General features: G+C 39.2%; 1 protein-coding gene across 7 annotated transcripts in view; it reads left to right on the forward strand.

Annotated features, from left to right (window-relative positions):
• The window catches only part of PCGF3 (polycomb group ring finger 3), a 57,858-nt gene that overhangs the window by 20,163 nt on the left and 18,827 nt on the right, over positions 1–18,868 (forward strand). For 2 of the 7 annotated variants that reach the window (XM_064437737.1, XM_064437739.1), the window contains 3 exons: positions 12,529–12,571; positions 15,388–15,478; positions 15,587–15,671. The exons of 2 other annotated variants lie outside the window; for them this stretch is intronic. The gene's annotated coding sequence lies outside the window, so the exon portion shown is untranslated. Of the gene's footprint in view, positions 1–12,528; positions 12,572–15,387; positions 15,479–15,557; positions 15,672–18,868 lie in introns of all 7 variants that reach the window. 3 more of the 7 variants (XM_064437736.1, XM_064437740.1, XM_064437738.1) reach the window with 2 other exon arrangements.

The following is an 18,868-nucleotide window of genomic DNA, read 5'->3' on the forward strand; positions in this document are numbered from 1 at the left end:
CGCGTGGCGGGGGGGGGGACGGGGACTGGGAGGGGCGGGGCCATGGCGGGGGCGGCTGACCCCGACTGGCCAATGGCAGGTTCATTCCATACCACGTGACCCCATGACCAGTATATTGAGGGGGGGCCGTTGCAGCGCGGGAGCGGCGCGGTGTCGGGTCGGCGGGGGGTGAGCGGCTGCGGCGCGTGCGGTTGGTTTCGGCGGTTTGTTCCCCTCCCCCGGGGCTTTGTGCCGCTCGTTGTTCTCCGTTACATTGCATTTCTGGCGTTGTGTCTTTTAATTTTAATTATTAAACTGTTCTTACCCCACCCCACGAGCGTTACCCTTCTGATTCTCTCCCCCATCTACTGTTGGGGAGTGAGCGAGTGGCTGTGTGGGGCTGAGCTGCCGGATAAACCGCGACATTGGCTTAATATTATTGTAATAACTGACACTGTAGTTAAGTACCACTTCTCTAATTTCAGTGACAATGAGTAGCAGCAGAGCAACCAAAACCAGTGCACTACATCAGATTCTGATAGAGTTTTGACTTTCCGAAACCTTTTTGTCTTGCCCTTTCCATTCTCTCTGCTTTTCTGCTTCTGACTCCTACTCTGCCCTCTACATTGCTTGCCTCAGAGGTTAAAAGGAGGGATTGATTGGGAAGGCTGGAATTGAAGGTGAGAGGATCCTGTTTCCCTTAGCAGCTGATGGTTCAGTACGATGAAACTTAAAATTTTCATGCTGTTGCAGTAGGGCCACCTCATGTGCTTTCAGTCTGCAAGTCTCCAGGGTCACTGCTGCTCATTGCACGTCTTTTGCCAAAGACACATTTCCTCCAAAGATGAAGAACTTCAGTACTGGTTTGGAGTTCTGATCCCAGTGGTTGGAGTCTGGTGCTAATGTCTTAACTATGAAATTTGACTGGCTAGGTGGCTGCCTCTTAGTGAGTGACATAGAAAAAGTCAATTGACTCTGTCCTGTCTTGAATGATAGAAATTCACAGTACTAAATGTCCCTGTATATTTGTAGCAGTATGTTCATTGTCATTTTAAATGTCCATTCAAGAAACCTAGCAAAGTTTAATCAATGCTTTATTCTTTCTGAGGTTTACAAGCTAGCTTTATAATATTAATACACATGAGAACAATCAAATTTAGGAACTCTGATTGTAGCATGCTGCTTTTGAGATGACTACTTTATTTGAGGGGAAAAAAAACCCAAGCCACCATATAAACAGAAAAAACCACTACTATCTTAATACCCTTCAATAAAATAATAGAGAAATATTTTTAGCCACTCTTAAAGTACTCTGAGAATTGGATTAACCTTATGTTTTGTACATTTTTTAGCTAGTTACATAAATGCATGGTTTTTGTGATTAATATTTCTTTCTCTAGGATGAGTGCTTTTGGCAATGGTCAGGTGTTTTTTGTTTGGGTTGGGGTTTTTACATTTTATGTGTTTATATTTTGCTTCCCCCCCCTTTTTCGTTAGTAACATAGCAGCAGTCTTTTGGATTAGTTCCAATGGCTTCTGAGTATTGATTTTAAGATAACACATCCTTGTACGATTAAATCTATGTTGAAGCTCAAGGTAGGTCACTGTAACTGCACTTAAGGTAGCTTTTTAAGTTAATACTCTGATTGAAAGAGAACTGAAAATATCTATTAAAAAACCCTCATATAATGTATTTTTATGTTCCTGATCATGTTTTATTTCTGATAAGAGATGCCTGCCATCTGCTGCCACTTGAAAAGCCTCCTATTGCTGAATTATGAGAATGTGATCTCTTCCATAATTACACTTGCCAATGTGTCTTGGGTGGATGTAATACATATTTATCCTTTGCCTGACTCTGAAGAAGAGTTGAGGCAGTGGAAAGAGTGGAGGAGGAAGGATATGGGCAATAACACACTGGGGCTGACATTTGTGATGGTAGGTGGGAAGCAATCAAGTAAGTAGGCTAGGTTGCATTTAGTACGTTAACACATTTTCCTTACTTTAAAAATCTGCCATTCTCTCATTTTTCACTCTTATTGCTCCTCTTCTAGACAGAACCTTTTAAAATATCAGGTCCAATTTAGTACTGATGCTTTATGCATGTACATATAAGGCAGTTTTCAATCATCATTGTTTGAAGTCAGGAAAACCTTAGTCTTGCATTTTTCTACTGTGTTTGCTTTCACCTTCAGATCTGAAGAGATCTAATGCCAAAATCTGTCCCCAGCTTAATTCCCATTCGTACACTTTAAATGAGCTTTCATTTTAGTTCCTTATATATACTCCTGCAACAAAAGTCTGTAGTGAGCTTCTACAAGAAAGATTTAAAGGGGTTTCAGGTAGTCTTTACAAGAGGGCATTAATAATGAAGCACTACAAATGAAAGAGGTGAAGGTATGACATAGTTTGTATTTGTTTATCTGCCATTGGTATACTGAGAAGGAAAAACACATTAATTGTCATCTTCCTGAGTTTGCTGTGACCTTGCTGTATCTGAGGCTCCATCTTAGAGAAACAACAGAAGCCTGAAATAATGTCTGGATCATTTAGTTAACTTTGCTAATGTCTCCACCATTTCCCACTCTATATAGGTAAGTAAACAAGTTTCCTGATTACCTACATTAACTGAAGTGTAAGACCATTACAGATGTTTGGGAACAGTTTTCTGAAGTCCTGCTGGACTTAACTTTTAGATATCTGTATATGTTTTCTTTCCATCATACATTTTTAGCTTAAATAACTCTTTCTGCTTTCTCCTTAACTTACAAGTAGCAGTCATACCGCCCTCTCAGACCAGGATGTGGTAGGTGAATATGGGGAAGGCAGAGGAGGTTTTTTTTTCATTCACACTCTGTGTTGTCCTAATTGTGATAACCCTTCCTACTGCTTGGTCCAGTTTAATGCTGTTTTTTCTTAATGTGTCCAACTAGAATTGAACATTATATCAGGTGTTTCACCAGTAGCTTACAAAATTGCACTGACACCAGACTATGGCTATTGAAATTGAACCATGACACATTCTGGGTTCATATATATCTGATCATGGCTGCAGTAAATATTGCTGATGTTTGAAACTTGTGCTTTCACATGTTTGGATGGAAGGCACTATATACGGGGGATTTTATATTACTAAATCACAGTGACTATGAATTCACATCTTCTATGAACCTAATAAAACTCAAGATTTACTGAAAATTAAATATAAGTCTCAATGATATCCATCATCTTTGCAGTGAGAAGATGATACTGGGTAGACAAAGGTGTGGATGAATTTTTAAAGTACAGTAAAATATTGCGTATTACAACTCTAGTCTTTTGCCTTTTTACTGACAAACTGGTATTTATAATATTTAGTTGATTTTATTAAAAGAATAACAGTTAATTACTTGATTTTCAACATCTTTTCCTTAATTTAGTGCTTTATAAGCATCTGTGGTCAGGTAAAAAGTTAAAGAAAAGAACTAACTTCCATAATTTGGGTATCTGTATATCTCTTTGGCTGCAGACACTTTGAGAGATCGGTTGTGTGACCATTTTTAGCAAGCAGGTAGTAGTTGTTTGACTGTTCAGGACTCTAACACAGTCAGTTTTAATACAGACTCCAAATCTAAGCAATGTATAAAAAATATTTAAATATAACCTTATGTTAAAATCTCTTAATTTTCAGTGAATAGTAAGAATTTCTGCCTTCAAAATCTGACTACTGGAAAACCCATCGCTAAAGCAGTCTCTTGGGGAGTAATGTTGAAGATCAAGTTACACTTACTATGTACAGGCAATTTTACTACAGAAGTATTCAGGCAGAGCTTATTTTGGTTGCCAGGTCATTGCAGGGAGGGAGAGAAATACGATCTCACTCTTTTGTCTAGTTATGGAACCAAGACTAGGGATTTTAAAAAACAAACCAAACCCACAACCAAAACAACCCTTTCAGTTACCAGCTCACATAGTTGGTTTAAAACTGGGATTATGAGCTTTGTGGGTTTTTAAACTTTCTCCAGTATTCTTGTGGGGATAGTAATACTCTTGTATTAATAAAAAATTTTTAGATGTCTGTCTTGAAGGGACTTTTACTTGTCCATAAAATAAGGTGGGTTTTTTTGCTGTTCTTTTTTGCTGGTTCTTCAAAACAGTGCTTAAAATGAATAGACTTAGACTTGGGGAATATTTCTGAGAGAAACATGTCATAGCAGTCTAGAGCTTTACGTACTGTGCCAGTTGTCCTTCTCTTTTTACCTTCCCTTTTGCTTAGTTGTGTTACTCTGGCTTTGTGAATGTCTTTTGTAGGCAAAGTGTTCTTGATGCCAGAGGCAGTACCTCTGACACAAACCTCTGATAAATGAAGATACTGGGAAGAAATCAATAACTTGCCTGCAGCTTATGAAGTTATACCTTGTAAAGAAAGTTCCTGATTCATCAGGAGCAGTGAAATGTCTCAGCACTCCCACCCCATCCATCCCCCCCGCCCCCCCCCCCCCCAAAAAAAAAAAACAAAAACAAAAACAAAAAAAAAACAACCCCAAAGTATTGGACTATGTAAAAACAAAATAGGTATTGATGTTTGCTTGCTCTAGGAAGGCATGGTGAGTTTCTAATCCCCTCATGAAAGGTAAGAATATTCTGATGATGTAACTTTTACATAGGCCTTGTAATATCCTAGTTTTTAATCCTTAGTGAAATAAACTTAAACCTCTGTTTTGAAGTAGCTCTTATGAAGGAACTGAGATTGGGTTGTCATTGACTAGAAACTCAAGTTGTGGACAATGTTATGCTAGTTATAAGAGTCAGGCTGTTGACCTACAGTTAATTGTGGCAGGCAGACAAGTCCCTGAAAGAAACACTGGGGTAACGTGCTGTGTAATTGGAATGGTTAGGAGGTTAAACCTGTTTTTCTAGTGGCAAAGGCAGCTATTATTTTAGATTTAATAGTAAATTAAGGAGCTTTAGTCTTAATGTCGTGTTTTAAGATAACAACTTTGAGAGGCTATACTCTTCCTCCATGTTTCCAATACACAGAGTGAAAAATATAATGGCTGAGTTAAAGTCTATGGAGGTTCACCCTATGCCTAAGTAGATTTGGTAGACTATTCTGGATTTCGAAGAGGAGGGAAATAATCTTTGGTCTAGCTTTAACTGGATTTAAAAAATGTATATGATGACTTCCAGCCTTGATGACGGTTGTGTTTTTTAATTGGGATAAACTGTAAATATTATGGGGACTTCAAAATATTGATCTAACAAATTTTCCAGTGGATTTCCTTAAGGGATCATCTGCATTATCTTAGACGTGAGCACGTGAAAGTAAAGTTACACCTGGTGGTCCTGCATATGTGTTTCTCTTCATGTCTGAACTGCAGCTGAAGTATGTATCTAATTGTCAGCAGTTTACTCTGGTTTGGCATTCATATGCTCCACAAGCATTGCTGTGAGAGACTAAAAGGGGTAACTATTTCTAAGCATTCAGTAGGATGCCCTATATTGGTAGGTATGGTACAAAGAAAATAATACTTGCTCGTTGGCCAGCAGAGAAATAACTTCTCGGAAGAAGAAATGTTCTTGGTGAGGATCCATCCTGTGTTCTGCATACTCTCTTTAAGTATTTTCCTTTTGCAGGGCTGAAGAACAGCTTACGTTTACTTTGCTTAGTATATTAGAACTGTAGAATGGTTTGTGTTGGAAGGGACCTTCAAAGATCATCTAGTCCAACCCACCTGCCATGGGCAGAGACATCTTTCACTAGATTTGGTTGCTCAGAGCCCCTGATCTGGAACACTTTCAGGAATGGGGCATCCACAACTGCTCTTGGCAACCTGTTCCAGTGTCTCACCACTGCTGTCATAAAAACTTTCTTCCTTATATCCATGCTAAAGCTACCATCTTTCAGTTTAAAACTATTGCTCCGTGTCCTGTCACTACAGGCCCTGGTAGCAAGTCTCTCTCCATCTTTCTCATAAGTCCCCTTTCAGTTTTGAAAGGCCACAATAAAGTCTCTGCAGAGACATCTCTTCTCCAGGCTCAACACCCCAACTCTCTTAGCCCTTCTTCATAGGAGGGGCATTCCATCCCTCTGGTCATTTTTGTGGCCTTCCTCTGGATCCACCCTAAGAGGCAGATGTCTGTCTTGTAGTGGGGAAAACAGCTGTACTCTGAATGTACACAGTACTCTAGGTGGGGTGTCGTGAGAGTGGAGCAGAGGGGGAGAATCACCTCCTTTGATCTGCTGGCCACACTTCTGTTTATGCAGCCCAGGTTACAATTGGCTTTCTGGGCTGCAAGCGCATGTTGATGGCTCATGTCCAATTTTTCACTTCACCAGTATCACCACGTCCTTCTCCACAGGGCTGCTTTCAATCCATTCATCCCCAGCCTGTATTGTTATCAGGGATTGCCTGACCCAGGTTCAGGACCTTGTGCTTGGCCTTGTTGAACTTCTTGAAGTCCACTCGGGCCCACTCCTCAAATCTTTCAAGGTCCCTTTGGATGGTATCCCTTCCCTCAAGCATATCAACTCAGCTTGGTGTCATCCACAAACTTGCTGAGAGTGCACTCAATCCCACTATGTCAGTGGTGAAGATACCAAATAGAACAGGCCCCAGTACAGACTCTTGAGGGACACCACACATTACTGGTTGGAGATTGAGCCATTGACTATAACTCTTTGGATGTGACCATCCAGCCAACTCCTTATCCACCTAACAGTTCATCCATCAAACCCATCTCTCTCTAGTTTAGTTGGAACATGGTTCTGTGAACATGTTTAGAGAGACCTATTAGATTACATGGTAAAGCTCATCTGCACCCCCACAAAGGAGTGCAAAGAGAAGATGGCAGGGGAGACGGGATACTTGTACCCTGCCTAACTACTTCCAGGCCCATCGCAGGAACCATCAGCTTGTCAAAGGCCCACCTCCACAAGCCCAAAGGAGCACAGAGGTGCAATGGCAGGCAGGGAACCCAAATTAAGGACACAGAGGAGGGCACACCCATGTGTAAGTAGTTGGTTTGTTAGTACATGTGTCTGGCCATGTCCTGTGTGTGATCATTGCAGTCTGTCTTACCTTCTTCTTGAATTCTTTTCTAACTCCTTCCTGGGTGAGGGGCACTCTGTTCTGTGTGTAAGTGTGTCTGTGGGGGCCTGACTGCCAGCAACTGCAAGGCAGACCACTGGTCAGAGGGCCCAGGGTGCCAGCAGCTGGAGAGGCTGGCACGAGTGGGCTTCAGTGCCAGCAACAGGAGTGGGACCTCAGGTCACCAGGAGCTATCATCAGTGGCGCCAGCGACTGGAGCAAGTGAGGGTCTAGGCACTGCAGCTGGAGTGGGACTGCAAGCCAGAGGGACTGTGTGCCAGAGTGCCAGCAGCTGGAGAGACTGGAGTGAGCGAAACCAAGTGCCAGGCACTGGAGTGGGACCAGGAGTCAGAAGCCTGTGTGTCTATAGTGCCAGCAATTACAGTGAGAGAGTGAGCGTTAGTGAAGGGCAAGCTAGGCTAGCCTGCATATAGGTGAAGTGGCCGGGTGTGTGTGCCTCTCTAAGGGGGAGACCAGAGGGGGGAGCTGCCTTTTGGGGTGACCAAGTGAGTCCGGCTGGCTGCCAGGGACACTGTAGGATCTGGGGATCTCTAAGGTTGAGACTGCTGGTGAATGTGTGGCCCTAAAGGGCAAGACGATAGGGGATTGTCTACTGGGAGACCGGTGAAGTCCCAGCCATCTCTGTGTATGTGTACCTGTGTGCCTCTGAGGGTGTAAGACTATGGTGGGGTGTGGTGAGGGGGGACTGCTGAGGGAGCAGGAGAGTCCAGCAAGCTCTGTGTGTGCATGCGTACCAGTAACCAGACCCTAAACAGTCTGTACAAGCAACTGGAGTGGGGCAGTGGTGTTGAAGGCATGTATGTCCAGGTGACAGCAATTACGGAGACTGAGATCCAGCGGACAGCTACTGCATAGACAAAGAGTCTGAGTCAAGCTGCTGTGGGGTCCACCTTGCATGTATGTGTATATATTTTCAGTAGAGAGGGGAGCAGGGTGAGGCAGTTGGTGCTGTTTGTGTTCATGTGTGTACTGTATGTGTCTGTCTTGGCTGATCTGCTGTCACTGTCTATGGTATATATATATGTGTTGTCTATGCATGCTCCGCGTGTGTGCACGCGCCTACTGGGAATAAGTGCTCAGCCTCACTACAAGGTATATCTCTGGGGGCTTGGAGCTGCTGCAGCATTGCCTCTTTTGGGCTGCCAGGTGCAGCCTGATTTTCCCTTAAGTCTCCTTTGTCACTCTGCATTTCACCTCTGCAGTGTTCACCAGTGGAGAAATCAATCATCACTCTTGAATGTTTTCAGAGGAGAAGAACATTTACTATAAGTAGGCTGGAAGACAAGTGTCTTTCCTTGCAAGTGTTGTAATAGAGTATGGCACTAATTTCTGTAAGTAATATTAAACTATTTAAAATTCTTCTTTGGGATCAATTCGTATCAGTTTTTAGTAGTGTTTGAGTGACTTAATAGGCAAATACTCAGAAAAGTGAAAAAAGTAGTGTACTGTGCTTGTTGGCCATCTCTGTTTTCTAAGACAAAGAAAAATTAATACTTTAACTTCCACTGGAACTGCAGAAACCTGACCTGTCAGTTAGTTTGTATGTGATGTAATCTCTGCAGATTGCTCAGCATACCCATGAAATGGGCACAGAACTGAAATGCAGTATTCTACTCAACAGAATGTAAACTTAGAACAAATCCTTCTGAACAAATGCATCAGGGAGCATGCTGCTCTATTATTCTGAAACCAGCACTGCTCACAGAATACATGTCAAAATAGTATCTACTAGTTCAAATTAACTGTGTGCTGTGTTTGTGCATAGTAGATCTTTCTTTTAAGAAGACAGAGATAACAAATAGTAAAGGTTTTTAATTTTTTTTTTCTGTTTGGGGGGGTCCTCCTTTTTCTTTGTTGAGTTATTAAGAGGGATACCTGCTTTATTGAAGTTAGGGCACTGGTGCCATCTGGTGGTGTTAACACATTCCCAGAAATGGGAAAAACGACTTGCGAGGAGTTCCACTGAGTTGTGAGAAATTGCTGGCATGATACTAAAAAGAGTACATGGATACATTTGCTGCCTTAACATATAATTATGCAGATTAAATAAATCATAAAAGACTACATGTGGGCTGTTAATAATAACTTAGCTTGCAAAAGCAAATTTAAATATTTAATGATTTCTTTCTGCTCAACCAAAAGGTTTGTTTCTAGTAGCTTCTTTTATCGAGCAGTGCTTTGCAAACACAACATAAATAATCTTGTTGAAGTTTACAATATTTTAAAACTTAATTTGGAAGAAAATTTTTCTTCTGTTACTGCATTTTGCTAAACCTACACAACCATCTCGTTGCTAGTATGTTTGAAGTTACTGTTCTCTTTTTTTAAGTGGCTGATACATGAAGTTGGAAAGTAAAAATTCAACAACATAAACTTGGCAACAGTTGAAATAAGCGACCTTGATATCTGAAGCCAAAGCAACCACAAATATTCTGTTTTCTTTATCCTTCTATCTCTTAAAAAAAAAGTGTCCTGCATTTTAAATTGTTTAATTGAGGTAATATCTTTATCATTGTCTAGAGTACTTTATAGGCTGTATTGACCTTGTCAGCAATGAAAGTAGGACTTTGGCTACTTCTCCAGTTCCCTTGAAGTAAATTTCTGACTTACAAATATCTTGTCCTGTGATGGAAAGATTTGCAGAAGGGTAAGGTACTTTATATGAAGCTGGTGGGTTTTTTAATTCATTTCACTTAGCCATAATTCTTTTGATCTGTTGCAGATCAGCATGATAGTATTTTAACAAGTTACTGCTAAGTAAATTACCTTATGGAATAGAGGTCTGTCTATTCAGCCATTAACAACTTCCATCTTTCTGTTGCAACTGATTACAGTAACAGGCTCTTCTTATGTTTTAATCCATCTAGTTGAAAGGGCGCAAATTCTGTGCTTGTATTTCTTAATAATCTGTGACTTTATGACCGTGCAACACTGCCTTCAGTTGCATTGTGCTGAAAGTGTGAATTAGACCTCCTTTTAACCAGGCATTAGTTCTTTAGTTACATGGTCACAATGTCAGGAGCCTTTTTTGCATCCTGTCTTGATGGAAAGAGGTGTTTGCAGGCCTGTTCAGCTAATATATAGGTTGTGGAATTAGATGGAAACAGCTGTTAAAATTGACAATATTTAATAGTATTTAAGAATTTAATATTAATAGCTAAATAGTTATTTATTGGACATCTTTAAGGGTAATTAAACTGGCTGACATAGCAAGGACTGTCTCTTTTTCTACAGTTGAATTCAGCTTGATGTAGACCTAGGTTTGTCTACTGGGTTTCATCTGCATGCAGCCACTAACAAAAGTGTGGGGTGCATATGCCAGACAGTCATAAACATCAGATTTGAAAATATTCTTTACCGTACTAAGTTCTGGGTCTGAGTGAAGTTCCATTGTAATGTCTTGTCCTTATAGCTGTGACTTTAATAACACTATCTTTGTGAACTGAGGTATACCTGCTGCTTCTGTTACTATTGTCTTTTAGCTTTCAGTGCTGTAGGACCTTAGTATCTGTCAGTAATTATTCAACAAAATTACTAGCATCTGCCACATATAACTTTTTTCCTCATGCTCTCTCCACTGTAGACACAACCCTTCTGCTTTTTACTGAAGTAACATTGTTATATTTCAGCAAAAGAAAAATATATGTGCTTTTCATTTTAAAATACAGCAAGGTTGCAATGGTTTGTAAATCCTTCAGGCATTCACTTCAGTTCTGGATTTGTACCTGTGAAGAGTAACTTCCTGTTTTACTTTATAAAGCTAGGTGGTACAAATGAGAATTACAATTTGATAATCTGTCAAGTTATCAAGAGCAGTCACAAGGGTTGAACAGTCCTTTTAAAGAAAATCCATTTTGGAATATTAGTACTCACTTCTGACTTTTTAGTGTAAAGGATCAGTAGAGTGATCCACTTGCCCATTCTCCAACAACCGTCTAGATATAAAAATGAACTGAATTTTCCTGTCTTTAGCTTTTATAGTGCATCGTTATCTTTGTGTAGCTAGAACTTGAAGAATGTGGTGGCAATTTAGAACTGACTTGGTTGTTGGCTTTTTGCTTACAAGTTGAGTGCCACTTTTTTCTTCTAGCCTGAACCAAAGTGTTACCTTGTCCTCTTCCAGTAGCAGTGAGGAAGATGCATGACAATTCCTTTTGAAAGATAGTTACTCAGGAGTTTTATGTTGTGATGTGTTCTTGAAATGGTAATAAGCCCCTGACTCAGTTTCTTTGGAAGCAGTGTTATTGACTGCTCTCTTCTCAAGATTTTGCTGCAGAAATAAATCTGGGGTTTTTTGTTGCAAATGCCTTCTAGAGATTCTTCTCCTGCCCGTATGAGGGGCTTTCCATCCTTGGTGAGGACTTTTTTTGTGGGTTCCAACAAAAGAGCATCTCATGCAACCTTGCATTGCTTCCAGTTAATAGTAATTTTCTTCTCTGAATACAGTAAAAGTTCACAGTGAAACTGCTGAGAGATTTTTATTTGCATTGTGCTGAAGTTCTCACTTAAGTGTTACCATTAATATCTTGTTGTATCATTGTATTTGTAATTCCCTTAGCAATATAACAGTAAAAACAGTAACTATAGGCTATGCCTTTGATTTTTTGGAACAGGGAAGATGGAAGCAGTAGTAGTCTTTACCTGTCTCTGTAACATCTGAGTATTTCCTGTGTGAAGCTATATAAAAAATTGCCTTTTTCTGTCAAGCTAATCTATTCAAGTGAGAATATCCTCTGGCTAAAGGTGATGCGAAGGGCGTTTTTTTGGTTGGTTGGTTTTTGTGGGTTTGGGGTTTGTTTTGGTTTGGTTTTGCGTGGGTTTTTTCCCCCTGTTGATTTGGGGTTTTTTGTTTGTTTTCGGGTTTTTTAAACAATGTTATTTTGGAAAATATCAAGAGATTCTGGAAATACGAATTATTTCTTTGAAAGTGTTAGTGGAAACTTAAGATACAAAGAACTGATTACTTGCAAATATAGCTTGAAAACTGAGCATAATACTCATCTAGTTGTGGATCTTCAATCAAAAGTCTTTTCTTTTTTAAAGACTGATCACTGTCTGGTCCATAGGTTGTGGTTCAAGGTTTCTACGTATTTATTTGGTTATTTTCCCTGTCATTTGTGAAGATAATTAATTTCTCTTCATTTCACCATCACATGATGGAAGAACTCCTTGGATTTTAGAGTAATTTTCCTTGCCTATGTCTGTCCTTTCAGAGGAAACTGTATAACATCTTTTTTTTCTTTTGTGTTTTTTTTTTTTAATAGAGGATCTAATTCTGACAGTCATTTCCCCCTTTCTTTTTCTTATTCAGAAGTGCCCCCACCCCACTGTTATCTTAAATTAATATAGATACTTAGATACCTTTAGGTGAATTTAGTGAGCTAAGTATTTCTTTGTGGCAGCTGGATTTTGAGGAATTTCCAATGTTAACTTTCAGACTATTTTTCTGTCTTTTCAGGTCTCTGGATGGCAGACTTTGAAAAGAAATGCTGTTTTAAGAGGTATGCCTCATGTAGGCCAAAATATTCCTGACTAGCGTATATATAAATGATAAGGCTATCCTTCTAAGGAAGCCCTTTGCTGATCCTCTCTGCAGCCTTGCATGAATAATAGTTTTCAGTGCTGAAATCTCTCTGAAAGGTGAAAGCTTGTACAGAGACATTTAGGCTTGTCTTATTGGTGACACAGTTTTAGTAGAGAGATCTGTAATACACTGCTTACCTTTTTGCTTGATCATCTTAACAAAACATGCATTAGTGGATGAAGAATAGCATGGAACAAACCAGGTGACTATCTGGCACATGTATATCCCCTGCCAACGTGGCCTGACCCTGTGTGTGCTTGTTTTTTAATTGGGACTGTGGTCCAGATACCTGTGAATTGTCTTCACTCAATTCCTCCTGGTGTGATCTAAGACTTGCCAGACAGTGAGAGGGTGACACCATGCCAACAGCATGGTATAAAATAATATGAGTTGGAACCAAGATGAAGAAATACTAATCTTTGTGCAAGTGATCATTTTTGTGTATTAGTTGGATGTTTGGAACGCTTTGTGTGTTTTGGGGCTTCACGTTCCAGCACTTAAGGAGACTTACTGCCTCTTCTCTCTCCGTTGTTGGTATGTTGTCTCTGAATAATTTCTTGCTTTACAGCTGTTAGGAAAGCAATCACTTTGAAATTGAATTGGATAGCTCTTCTATTATGTCCCTTTATGAATCTTTCTGTCCTTTCAGGATCCAAAAGTGTTACATTTTAGGAAAGTCGGCTTTGTCTTTCTAAGAGAAAGGCTGGTCTAACACAATCTTTTCAGGGCTCTTTGTTTTAATTTTTTAAACAAGACCACTTAATTCTTTTTTTAGGCATGATTCAGGTCGCTGAAACTTCAGAAGGTTTCCTATTTCTCAAAAGCAGTACAGTGCTGATTTGTTTTGTTCTGACTCAATAATTCCCAGTGTAAAGTATTAATACTCTTGGGTTAAAAGCGGCTCTTCAGCTATTGACTAAGATTCTGGTGTTCCTGGGTTTTATGCTGTGTTTACAAAGGTCCTAAAGAAAATTATGCTAAGAATAAGGGAATATATTACTGCTATTTTCAATACACCTGTGGGCAGAAATCAAGTAGATGATGCTGCAGTACTCTTGGAAGTGCGCACTTGTAGGATGAGAGGCATTGCATGCAAATTGCAACACAGGACATTCCTATGAGGCAGAAGGAGCACTTTTCGCCTGTGAGGGTGGTCAGACCCTGGAACAGGTTGCCAGGGGAGGCTGTGGAATCTTCATTCTTGAAGGTGTTTTGAATGCAGCAGGAATAGGCCCATAGCAACTCAATTTAAGTAGGCCTACTTCGAGTGCAAGGTGGGTTAGAGCCGTTGGGAGGTTACTTCCAATCTACATTACCCTATGAATCTGTGTAACCTCCTGAGGGGCCACTTCTTCTGCATTTTACATTTCCTGTAAAAACGGGTGAGGTTCAGGTTGGTGCGTTTTGGTGTGTGTGGGTTTTTTGTTTGTTTTAAAGAAGCATCTGTACTTGAGAAGTGTTTTGTGATTATAGAGCCATAGGATCCTATTCCAGCAACATGGTTTTGATGGAGGAGGATCATGCTTTTGGCTCTAGTGTTCACTTCTTGGCTAGGTACAGAGTGAGAAACTTCAAGTATTTTATCAAATGTCACTGTTCAGTCAGTGAATTGAGAGTCTTGGAAAGTTATATACAGTTCTTACAGATCATTTGCTGTAGTAGGTTACTATTTAAGTAGGTAACTCTGTGTAGAAGAACTAATGAACCTTTGTGTCCTACAAATATTCCTTGCTTGGCTTTGATTTTCTAAAACCTAAACTGAAATATGATATTTCTGTTGTCTGCAAACTGCCATAGAGGTTTGATGAGCCTAAGGTTTGCAGTGTTCAGCTGTGAAAAAGGGGCCATTAGGTTCTGAAAATGTTGTGTACATGACAGATTCTGGTCTGTCCTCTGAAGTTGCCTGATTTTGTAGAGGATGATAATGTTTTTTGAGACTTCTGCATCTCAACTTGGCTGCGATCCTGAGAAAGATTCAGAAGCTCTTGAGCATGCATCTTCTATGCAGTGACAGATTGATTGCATTACAAAATAAGGCAAATTCAAATAGTCTCAGTTTATTGTAGAAGTATGCTCTTCATAATAACTCCTCCACAGTCTAGTGCAGTCTAGTCTCTGTAACAAAGAAGTCTCAATTTGGAGATATGTTTTTATTTTGTTTTGATTTTTTAAATTTTATGCAAGACAACATCCGCCTAGGTGCTACTTTGGAAAAGTAAACTTACCATTCCCTACTATTAGTACATCAAGCTGGTGTGTGTGACTTTAACCTCATCATGATCTGCCAGTTTTCTTCTTAAAAGAACCAATTTTAGATGTTGAGCTCATGATAACTTAATTGAGTTGAAGTCTGTGTGATCATGACTGGATAATGGTTCCTTGAAGTACTCAATGAGCAGCTTGAGAGCAGTCGGAACAGTAAGAAATTCAGCTTGCACGGATAGGTGAAGGTGGTATAATAGTGTAGTAATTTCATAGGATCATAGGATAATTCAGGTTCAAAAAGACATCAGGACATCATGTAATCCAACTCTCAAAGCAGAGTAAACGATGAGGTCAGAGCAGTTTGCTCAGTGCTTTTTCCAGTTGTCTGAACATTTCCATGCTCTCAAGCTGCAGGCTTGCTTGGGAATATGTACTCAGAGATGGTTTTGAACTTCTGTTGTTTTCCTTTTTAAGGTTTGCTTACTTGTTTTGGAAGTTTCTGATTTCACTTTTAGCATTCTTTTCAAGATATCACTGTTGGAGAGATGGAAAGAGGAGATTTGTGGAAGATACCACCTAGACTTCAGATCTGGAAAAAACTCACTTTTTCAAAATTAAGGTATTAAAGGAAAACCTGGATTTGCCTAGATAATAGAAGAATAGGTTAAAGCAAGCTGTCTAATCTTGGTGGTTCTCAGTAAAACTTAATCTTTTGGACATTGTGCAGGCTTGCTGTTTAGTTCCAGTTTGTGAGAGATCACTAACATGGATGTCACTTCATTCAGGATTGTTCAGAGAAATTCCAGCAGCTGGTAAACGTTTTTCCTCCTTTCTTTATGTTCCTACATGTTAATTTGGTAAACGTAGGTCTCTGAGAGTGCTACCTAACTAGCACTTCTGAAGGATACTGAGATTTTATCAAGATAGATGTCATCTTGCTTTCATAGGAGCCCAGCAGTTAAAAAAACTAACTAGGTTTTCCATTGCTTGCTTGATAAATGCAATATTTCAACTGAAATTTCCAAGCTGATGTAAAATCTTGTATTTTTAATGAGTAGATATTTTAATTCATTACTGTACTCATTGGAATAATGGGTAGCCTTTATAATAATTAAGGTGGAGTTAAGATGACCAGAAATAAGGCTTGGGGATTTATTTATGATATGCTGGTCAGCATTAGTGTCTTCAGAAATTTTTGTACCTTCTGTTTGCTTCTAATCTTCAGACCTAATCAATATTTTTCCCCTACAGCAGTGTACTTCAGTGTATATATGGTTACTTGAAAAGTATGTTTAGTGTCATTTTTTGGTGGGGTGACAAGAACTTGCCTGTCTTATAAACTTTTGTTTGGCTGTAAGAACATGGGAATGTTGGGAGTCCTTCCCAAGGAAGGTTCAAATAGACTAGTACCCCATCTGAGTTGATAGTTGTTAACATATTCCAGATAGGAACATGGAAGATATCCTTATTAGCCACCTACCCACATGAAGGGTTTCTTCCTAAGTATTGTGAATGGTAGGTTAGCTTCGTATTTTGTGGTATGACTCTGTATCCTTTTCAAAAACATTACTAATGATAAAACAGTAGTTGATGGTGAAATTTGCAATTATTACTTACTTTCCTCTGAAGTGATACAGAACAGAGAGGTGGTGAATGTGGAATTACTTTACATTTTTGATTTGTTGCTGTTGTTAATGAATTTAGTGTCTTATATGAGGCTGTAACATTGGTCCTTCTATTTCTTCTTTATATATGTCAGTAGTTTTGCTGATTTTTTTTTTCTTTTTTTTTTTTTCCCTTCTTTCCATCTGGGAAGCAATTCAGGTTGTCTTCAAAGCCTGAGTCTTTAAATATGTTTCTAACTGAACTGACATCTTGGTAATATGCCATTTTGTTGCTAGCTCCTCCCTTCCTTTCTAAATAGATATGAATTGGTCTGGCCTTTTTTTCTCTTTTTTCTCTTTTTTCCTCGCCCGCGTCTCTTTTTTTCTCTTTTTCTCTTTGCTTCTTGCTTCTCATCTCTCTCTCTCTCTTTTCCTTATGTTTTCTGTTTTCTCCTTAATAAGGCCTCCTATTGCTACAGGTTAACTGTTTTGAAAAATGAGAGGCGTTCCAATTTTTTTTTTTTTCCTGAAACTACAGGACACAGGTCTCCATTACACCAGATGCAGGCTAACATGGAATCTGACACTGACAGCTTGCTTACAGAGCTTAGAAGTTGCATTGCTTATTGGAGTTTCAAGCTTTGTTGAAGCTTTGGTATCTGGATCTCTGCATATGCAGAGAAGAGCTCATTCTCTTAGTTAGGCAGCTGCAAGATAGCAGTGTGGGCCAGGCCTTCTGGAGAAATCTCCTACTCTAGGTTTTGTCTTGTTTCGAAACGGAGGTGTCTAATGCTCTGGAAGAACCTGTTCCCATTCTCCTGTTTCTACCAACAGTTCCCAGTCTCTGCTCTTCAGATGTCTAATAAGGGGGTTTTGTGTCATTCTTGAAAGGTGTATAAAATTTTCATAAGGCTGATTTGACAGACTTGCTCTGGATATTCTAGAAGTCGTGTATTTTTTCCATGGCCAAAAAGTGTATGATTTTGTTCCTCATTCAGTCAGTGAAGTGTGTATTATCTTTGCTATCCTCTTTTCTGGCACAATGGGCTTTATTACCATTTTGCAGTATTTTTACCTTCTTTGTTGTATGGTTCATTCATTGTTCTCATAATATTATACCCTATCTGAACTTTTTCTTTTTGCAGGTTTTTTCTAGTGGCAGTGCTTGTCTCTACTGTAGTGGGGAAAAATTGTCGTGCTTCTTCTAGAAAATAAATATCTTTGCTTCAGTTTTCACCATAATATCTTTGGCTCTTCTGCCTCATTAGTGCTTGGATTCAGACTATGGTGATCCTGAACACCTTTTTCTGAATTCTTGCCTAGACAACTAATCAGATTTGTATTGATATTGCCTTTTTAAGTATCCTAGTAGTTAATTTATCTCTTGCCTGTCATGAGTTGTGTTTTCCAATGAGCTGAATTTCTATTTGGTGGTGGCTTTAAGCCATCTCCTGAACTCTTCTTAAGTAATGATATTGAATAGCTCTTTCCCTGTGCCATACAAATGTACTTAATTTTTGCAGTAGCTTCTTTAACTGGTGACCTTATGCACTAATTTCCAGGGATTTAATATGTGGCTTATCTTCAGTTGGTTAGAAATAAATCTAAAAAATACAATTTAGAAAAGTAATTCAGTTTCCTAGCATAGATTCTGACCTATCTTGTGTACTGCACAACCAAGTTGTGTTTTGATTTTTCTGCAATGGCTAGTCACTAGCTTAACTAAGAAATCTCAAATACCATAAAATAAGTTTGATATTTGTGTAATTTACTTCTTAGCCATGAGAACTGGAAGTCTTCCTAGTCGTTTTTGTAGAACACAATGCAGATTTTAACAGATGGGTGCTGGAAATGCTTTTCCATAGGTTATAATGGAATACAAAGTACTCTTTCAGTGATGGTATAGCTCAAATTGTTGTGCAAGTTTGCCATTTGATAGTTGTTTTTGCTTAGTACCACTTCATTAAACATAGAAAAAGAATGTGACAAATTAAATTAAAGATCAGACAACCTTGTTACAATATTTCTATGTGAAATCTGGGGAGCATGTCATCATTCAGATTTTTAAATGTATTCCAAACTAAGTATTTGTGAGCCAGGGACAGTAAAGTCACTTTAGTGGAAGACTAATTTGGTGACTTCTGCAGTGCAGGAACCAAATGTAATAGGTTGCAAGCCAGTTTAGCCTGCTCTTAAATAATTCTAATGATGTCAACTTATGGTAACAGTACAATTTTCTTTTCAACATATTTTGAAAAATAAACTATAGCTATTTCTAAAAGGTGACAGTTAAGGCATGGGTTTTGTGTGATATTTTCCCTGAAAGCAGTTGGAGTTGCTGCAAAAAAAAGTTAAATGAGCTGTTTAATTTCTGGTTTTTCTTCCTTTTAATGGCGGTTATACCA

This window comes from Phalacrocorax carbo, chromosome Z (assembly GCF_963921805.1).
Source record: "Phalacrocorax carbo chromosome Z, bPhaCar2.1, whole genome shotgun sequence".
NCBI lineage: Eukaryota > Metazoa > Chordata > Aves > Suliformes > Phalacrocoracidae > Phalacrocorax > Phalacrocorax carbo.